The following is a 9,273-nucleotide window of genomic DNA, read 5'->3' as shown; positions in this document are numbered from 1 at the left end:
CTTACGGAATTCGTTGCTGGTATTAAATCTCCAACTTGATATGACGCACAGACCATTTTCAAGAATTAAAATGAAATTAGTCGTTAATTATTAGGTTTACGGCTAATAAAAGTCAGTACTTTTTTACTCAAAATTTAACGCTCTTCGATATTTTGGCATAAAAAATAGAGCATTCCATTTAAAAAGACGAAGTTGTGCTCCGAATCTCCGAAACCCTTCCGCTTACAAAAAAATATATGCATTACATAATGTATCCCTCCCAATCATACACCTTTTCTACAAAAAGTTTTCTCATACAATGCATACTTTAGAAGTTATTCAAGGTGAACAAGTTGCATGGACCACTCTGTATAGTTATTACACATATGTGGTATCTGTATGCTTTGTGAAATTGTAAAAAGGGCAAGAGAGGCGCGAATCCGCGATTATATGACTTTCTGTGAACTAATCGGACATGTGTTTATAAACTTTTACAAGTCTACCTACCCTTCCATCATCGTAAGATTATTGGTCCGTAGTTACAGATATAAAATGTTGGCTAGAAAAAAAATTGTTGTAATTTAAAATTAGACTTCATTGAGTACATAGAATTTTACTGACAAGATTAATTGTATGACACGAATCACCAGTAGTTTCTAAATAAAATTGGATTGCATAATATTAGGATTTGTCTGTGTATTCAAGTTTGTAGTTAATTTTTTGGAAATATGTAGAGTTGCACATGATAATAACTCATCGTACTGTCAGCTACGTTTTTCTTAGAATTTTATAAATTACCAAGAATGGCGGTGTGGAAATTATTTGGCTTGAGCTATAAAATGAGAAGGAATGAGCACTTCTTCACGCACAATGTTATTTTTATCTTGCTTTCAGAAAATTAGTACTTATTATATATTTCTCTGATTTTAATTGGTAAATTAGTGCAAATTGTTACTCTTCTGACGAAAGTTCTGTATTTTCCATATATAAATTAATAGTAACATTCAGTACGGATTGGGATTTCAATGTGTTAAAGCACACAAAAATGGTAACTAACGATAAATTCACCGAAAAAAAAATTTGATAAAGGCGATAGATACAGAAAACAATGCGAACGACTACCTTCAAAATTACTGATTTCAGTTTGTGACCTCAGGTATTCTCTGCGCGAAATTAGTTACTACAACTATAATACAATTTTAATAATGTACCACATTCTATAACTGTCTATATTAACATTTTAGACATTTTGCAGAACGGCATCACTAAAATTTTTTCCTTGTTAACTTTTCCTGTTCGAATATGTGGCAATTCTTCGGGACATTTGTTAGATATATAACTAATTGCGAGTCGATGCATTGAATTTTAGTTAATTGTCGCGTATATCGATGGCTCGTGTTATGAAGCTTTTCATTAGACTAACCTGACCAGGATCTTCATAGGAGAAAGAGGTGCAAGCACTCGTCCTTTTTCATCCCATTCTTTCGTCTGTGCTCTCATCATCGTCACCTGAAAAGAAACGAGCTCCTGCTCTGCGACTCAAGGCGAGAAATTCTTGATTAGTTCACTAGACTCAACTCTTCGTATCTTCCTTCACCCTTTCTTTCCTTCCCCGTCCGATGTACCTTTCTTCTTGCAAGAGATACGATCTTCTCGCGAATTTCTAAAGTATCATATTTCCTTTCGTTCCGTACCCGTGAGACTTGATCCTTTGATTTACTGGAAGCCTTTCAGTATCTAACTTTGGTGTTAGTTACTACCTGCGGTGCACGAAATGAACTCCGCGACTTAATTACTTCTCCCGAGACATCAGAGGAGACAATACATTTGTCTGGAATACGAACAAGTTTCACATTTTTCTTCATTTTTATTCTTCTCATAATAATAAGGTTTGAAATCAATTTTAAATTTATATACCACAAAGACGCGAAACATATTTTTGAAGGAGGAGAAGTGAGTGAAGTATATTAAAAAAAATTAGTACTACATAACACCAAATATACTATTTCTTTTCTTGTTATATAAATACCTATATGATAATGAAACATTGCGTAATTTGATTCAGTAAAATTTTATTCACTATTGTCGGTAGTATAGTTAAATGGCTATATTTAGTTATTTTTATTATTTACAATTTGGTTGTCTGATGGCAGTTGTTTGTTACATGAATTTTAGAAAATTCGGTAACGCCAGTCATTCGTAACCGTTAGAACGCCACTGACAAAGATGGTTGTCAGTCACGGATGTTCACCATGGCAGTCAACATATTAATAGTTTTTTTATAATGCAAATGTTGTGAGCCAGGGTCGCCAGCAGCGCGAGAGGCCGGCGGAGTAGGTTTTCCAAGGAATATGGTTTATCAGTTTGTTAGTGAGGTGCGCGGAAGAATCTGACACGAAGTCAGAGATCCGCTTGGATGATTGAAAACGAGGACGAACCTGATACGAAATCAAGGAGTCACTAAGATGGTGAAATTCGTGAACGAACCCAATTATAATTATTAATAAAGTCTATATATTGAGAAGAAAACTACATTTTGAACATTCATTAAAACAATTCTCCACCCAGAATATCCACGTTTGTTTTCATATCATTCGACATTTCGAAATTTCTCTTTACAAAAATATTCTTCGTTATAACTATGTAATTATGCAGAATAAAAAAAATATTTCATGTAAATGTTATTACGTTCAATAGGAGCTTTCGAAATAAAAAAAACTAATACGCTGGATCGTGCAAGTATTTTAAATAAGGTTGCAAGACCGATTGAAAAAGTTGAATTTAAATACTTCATCTTAAAATTTCTCTTTTGATCAAAGAATGAAATAAGTTTGACGTCGATTTGATTCGAGTATACAGAAGTGAACTGCTACAGGTTGATTCCAATCCACCATTTCGTAGATCCACCCTCTCTGGCAGCGACGCCACCAACCACGAACCGTTATTCCTATCCGATGAAGATTTCAGTAGGAAGTTGTAGGATATTCACGGTGACGGGCGGCAAGAGACGGCGGTGTCGGTGAAAGTCAAACTGGTTACGTCTGCGAACCATTGTAGGCTACGCCTAGCTACCGACAGCCGAATACCCACACTCGACACTCGCAAACGCTAACATATTATGTGAATCCTGTAGGAGGATTGGATGATGAGATGTAAGGAACCGAAGGGACCAACAGCCATATCCAAGATTAGAACCCGTACCACCCACATATTTCTACATAAAGGGACGGTGGGCATTATCACAATTTAATATTGTCAATGTGGTCTTGAAGTTGCTTTCAACATTTCAACATAACTGATTTTCCAGATTCTAACTTCGCAAATCATCGTTAATTTGATTGCGTTATTAAGGTTGTTACATCATTTGCTAATCGGTACTTTTAACATTTTGCTGGCCAGATACCAATTCATTGACTTTTGGTTTTCCTTTAACCCTTAAGTATGTAGTCGCTTACAAAAAATCACACAGATGGTCGCATGGGGTCTCAAAGTATGTCAATTTAGTATTAAGTTTTTGTTCACTTTCTTTTAAATATAATGAAATAGAACTGTGGCCATTAATTGAGTATTATTACTAAAAATTGTAAGAAAATAAGTTGACATAAAATTTAAACATAAAAAATAATGAAGCAAAACAAAAAATCGCTAAAGTAATCACATTTTGGCATGTGACAAGATCAATTCGACGTGCGTTACGAAAAGTAGCACGTTTCATTTGTCTTACGAAGACTAGAACTTCGGAGTTTCTAACCACGAACAGCAGCACGTTTCGATTGTGGTCTCGAAGAGTAGCACGTTTCAATTCTAGCTACGAAAACCATCACATTAAATAGATTACCTAGCATTCTACTGCAAAAATAAAAAGGTAAACGTTTCTTTTTAATGAAATAAACGTTTTTCATCCATTGAATCTGGGCGACGTATATGCATGTTCCGTATATTTTGTTCAAAATTCTCCGGATTCAAAGGGTTAATAAAAGAAATAAAACAACCAAACATAAACAAACAATTTAATTTATTTAAGTAACAATATTATTATAAAATTGAATAAAGTCTGTTGGGATAAGACCTTCAATTATCATAGCTAATAAATCTTGCTTTTTCGTTAAAGACAATTCCATTTTTGTATTATAGGCATTTTGTAACTGTTTTTAATTAATTAATTAAGTGTGATCCTGCCACGGCGATTACAGGTTGTGATTAAAGCCAAAGGCTACCCTACAAAATATTAATATTTATTCCTCTATGTATTATAATTCTTAAATATCAAGCGTGTGCTCAATTTTGTGTCACTAATATAAGTGCACTTTTACATTTTTATATTAAATACAAACACATGGTTTATTTTAATTAAATTTGTTTGATGCATTATGCGTCAAAATGTACGAATAAAATATATATTATATCTTTACTCTTAAGTATGTATGTTTTTATTTATTCTCCTGCCAATTTTCATTACTAACATATAGGTGTACGCTCAATTTTGTGAGTAACTGTACGTGAACTATTTGTAAATTGAAATATACTGGTCTTCGTAAGACAAATGAAACATGCTACTTTTCGTAACGCACGTCGAATTGTTAAACGACAGTAACGACACATGCGCGCATGGTACAATCAGAAACTAACAATGGTACAGGCGCGTTCCGTTTAATAAATGCACACTTCCTCTCGCATCGAAACTGTAATGACCCCATGCAACTAACTAATTGTTACATAAATAGTGAAAGAGAAAATATTTCAGATAATATACCTATGTTTTCTGGATTGTCTTATTGCTACACTTCTGTAATTTAATACTCGAATGGAAATGTCTCTTATAACCAAGTCTCTAGTTGAAAATTGTTCATAGTAAACTTTATTGACTAAACTTCGATAAGTAAATGATAAGTGAGTATGTGCAAAACGTTGTTCCATTTTCAGACACCCTTCAAGTGTTATTATGTGAAGGAAAAAGCGACGAATTTTGGACGAAATAAATTAGTCCGTTCATTTTACACTGACAATTAATTATTCTTAATAACAAACAAGTTGTATGCATGTACCGTGTACGATAGAATGCACAGTAGTTATTTACTACGACCAACGTTACATCAAAAAGTAATCAAACGCATGCGAAATCAATTTATTTTCATAGTTACTTTTTCTTGAAAAGAAAGTCTCACATAAAAGCTTATTTTAATTATTTTTATATATTATATGTCCTCATAAAATCACCTGGCCACATTTACACTACAAACTTGGATCCACCGTGTATTTTCTACCTGTGAGAGTATTTTTTATTGAGTTACTTAAAACAGAGAAAAGCAAGCAAAATAGCGTGCCCATCAAAGCGGATTAAACACTAGCTTACGTACAAGCATCAGAAACTAAACGCAAGGCTAATACAAATTAGTAACAGAAGAAATTGAAAAAAATGACTTACATCGTTTATTCTTCCGAACAAGAATTACTTGAATTCTAATAGTAAAGCAATACGATGACATTGATATCGAAGTAACGAAAACACGATTTCCGTTAACAATAATTATTGTTTTTTACGTGTCTTAAACGGGGGTAAGAAGCGACAGTCGATCGACAGTGGGGGACGCAGGCGCTGAGCTATATGGATATGCAATCAAGTCCAAAGTAAGCGAGTTAATTTAGGTGGAGTATGCACTCTCGCCGCGAAACTTGTTCCGCACTCGACGTCGGAGAGATACTCCGTCGTTGGAGAAGTTGCACCATCGAGATGTTACCACGCTCATGAGGGTAAGCGTGAGAGAAATCGGGAGAGAGAACGTCGATGAGGTACTCTCTTCATCTCTTTCTCTTATCCTCTGTCATCTTTCCCTTATGTCAGGGGTACCGTCGCTACTGGTTCCCCTCACAAGGCGACATGGAGTAACAAGATGCCTCGAAATTACGCTCCACCGTACCCTCATTCCTCTCCTTCTTCCCAAGTCTCACCCCTTCTTAGTTTCCTCCTTCCTTGAACTATCGTAGTAACTAGCAGTGCCTGTAATAGCGTCGCGCTTACTCCGTAAAGTGACGTCTTTCGAAACCCAATTCAGGGACCGAGTTGCGTCTAATGGGGCTCCGATATTACTAGAGTAGTGCGCTGCACTGATTTCTAGGATACTACTTGGACGAGAAGCTCTACGTTTCGAGTCAGTCATGTATATTGTACCGGATTGCATTAAGAAATTCTATGTTCTCCTCTATATTTAGTTTGGAAATTTTATCTGTATGGAATAATTCGGAATATTTCATCTATATACATATAATAAATTATTAATGAGGTTTGTGAGTGCTTACACTGGAGACACAAAAGTACCTAATAAAAATTATTTCAGGTAAAAAAATTACTTCTTAACTATTTGTTTTGTAATTGTTTCAAAGAAATGCAATGTTATAATAGCGGGGCAGTATTTAAAGATTTGAAAAAAATGAGGATATATCCTATTTGTCCTCTTTATGGGCAAATTTTCAATAATTTGGAGACTTTAAAATTGGCTATATGAAAATTAATTGAAATTAACACTACGTCGAACACACATCGCCTTGCGACCGGCCGAGCCGACTGGCTAGTCTATGGCCTGTTTTTCGAAAGAAGAGCCCTCGGTGGTCGCCCTGCCTCGGTGCGTGGCGTGGTGAGGATCCAACGCGAGCTGCGTATTTCGTGCGACGTTGTCACGGTCTCAATGCCACTGTGTGTCTCTTTCCATCCTCCGGCACATCGGCACGAGAGCCTTTCGTTCAGACGCTCGGTAAACCAACTTCCTTCTTTACCCTTCGATTTCCACGTGTAGCGTTTAATAAGCTACGTATTAATTAAATCCCCTTTTAATATGTTGCTCAATATTTGGGTACAATACATTCTTCCAAAAGAAATAAACTTTTTCTTATTCATGTATTTTAACTCTTGACGTAAGCACTCACAAAGCTTATTTTGATCAGTCAGTTAGTTCAACAGTTATGATTTATTGAAAATACATTGACACTATGGGGTGTCCCAAAATAGCTTCGACTCCCGGAAATAGGGAATTCCTCGGATGATTTGAAACAACTTCTTCCTTAACAAAAATGTTATCTACGACTTTTCTAACGAGATATTAACAAAAAACCACAACCAATCAGAGCGCGAGTCTGCCGGCCGAGCTTCCGCGACATCGTTGGCTACGCGCTGCGATTGGTAGCTAACGGTACCGCGGGAACTGGGCCGGTAGGCTCGCGGATTGGTCACGGTTTTTCGTTAGTAGCTCGTTAACGAAGCCTCGGATAACATTTTTGCTGAGGAAAAAAGTTATTTCTAATCATTCCAGGAACTCCTCATTTCCGGGAGTCCAAGCTATTTTAGGACACCCTGTATACTTCAAACAGCTGTAAAATCTACAATTTTTCAAATTTTCAACAATTCTTCGAGATACGTTTATATACCATTAGAGATTACAACATATCCAAGTGTCATAAAATCCGAAATGTTGTTTCAAAAAGTATCCGATTTCGCGTGAAATGACCCTATGGCTAGTGCTACTTGCATGGGACACCCTGTATATACAATTGTATCTATATACCACACTCTTTGCTAATACAACATAATCTTATTATAAAAGAAATAAAAATTGAAGTATTCTATTAACTGAATTAATAATTATTATTTGTCTCCTTTTTTTGTATTTGGGAGATGCATTTAATTACGAAATACAATAAAAATTATACACTTGTATTAAAATGTTAATTCATTTTATAACACCATTCAATATTACAGCAAGACACGACAAACTTCTATGTAAGAACAGTTTAATAATTTTATTTAAAAAATGCGTATCTCTTTTAAGAATGTAAATGACTAATACCATTTTTCAATTTGTATATTTAATCTCTATTGAATTTTATATTACCTTATCTTCAAGCATTTAAGTAAATTATGATAAAGCGGGCAAACATATTTTGTGAAATAGCAGTATTAAATACACGTAAGAAACATTAACATGTGAATTGATTCTACAATATTTATACAGATGCGCTTTGTATTTTGTTAGTGGTGACGTATCGTAGACTATATTGTATTGGACAATGCAGTCAAGAAAGGAGGAACAGAGTACTCCGTGTGCTTAGCTCTCGTTCTCAAGTAGTCTGCCACTACGTTTAGAACTCTATTTCAGCCCCAATCTATCCAGAAACGCATTTCTCTTCATAATACCAACCTATACACCATCACCGCCCAACTCGTGGTACAAACATCCAACCGCTCGGTACTAAACAATAAACTATTTCGTCCGTATACTTAGTTAACTATAGTTTTGTTTACCCGGGATGTTCAATCCCTACGTATCTGTCGAGACGGTTTGCATTGAACTTCTGGACGTTCTAGAGAGAATTAAAAATATTTATGGAAAAATAACTTAAAGAATTATTTGAATTCTTACATTTAAATATTTTGAGACTTATTGTATTTTTACAATGGAATAAATATATTTTCTGAATTATAATAGTATTTTACATTGAGCCTAAACGTAACGTAAGCTACTTACTTGTATGTAAGTGCACACATACATTACTAAATTCTAATAAAATTATATAATACATATTTTGTAATATTCAAAAGCGTGATCTTCACTTCTAAGTACAAAATGAACCTATTTTAAAGCAACAAAAATGTATTCCTACCTTCAGTGTTTTATACATCCTTTAAACCTATTAAACATTAGGTGTTCATATTTTTTTTATGAATAGTATATGTCCTATATTGAGAATGCACCCGGATTAAAAAGTTATTGTTCATAATTTGATTAAAAAAATAAGACTCAGTGAAGTAAAGAAAATCGTCAAAATTTTTTACCTTTGACAAGTATTATATTAAAAGTTTTGAAGAGTTATGCGTTCTATCAAAGTGTAATATTTTTAGGCGTTATTTCTCTATAAAATCGTGCAAGATTCACGTCCCCCCTCGTTCCACCCCATAACTTACACAGATTAAGGTTAAAAGAAGACTTCTAAGACGATGATGATTTATTATCGATAATAAATTTTAGATAAATAAATTAATACACTGTAAAGCTCTAGTAAGAAGTTTATTATTCCCACAATAATAAAGCGTTTATAGTATTTTACTAAATTACATGTAGTTAATACAATATATCAATTTACTACAGTTTCATGTATTTATCGAGTACATTAATTGAATATTCTAATTTTTTTGTTTCAGGTAAGTCAACTGGCTTGTAACCCGCAGAAGATCATATCGTGACGAATGAAGGTTGAGTAATCTATTAAAGATGTACTTCATCATAAAGTCATGTCTTAATTGTG

This window comes from Dufourea novaeangliae, unplaced genomic scaffold (genome assembly GCF_001272555.1).
Source record: "Dufourea novaeangliae isolate 0120121106 unplaced genomic scaffold, ASM127255v1 scaffold40, whole genome shotgun sequence".
Taxonomy (NCBI): domain Eukaryota; kingdom Metazoa; phylum Arthropoda; class Insecta; order Hymenoptera; family Halictidae; genus Dufourea; species Dufourea novaeangliae.
The sequence above is the reverse complement of the archived record's forward strand: the minus strand, read 5'-3'. Positions refer to the sequence as shown.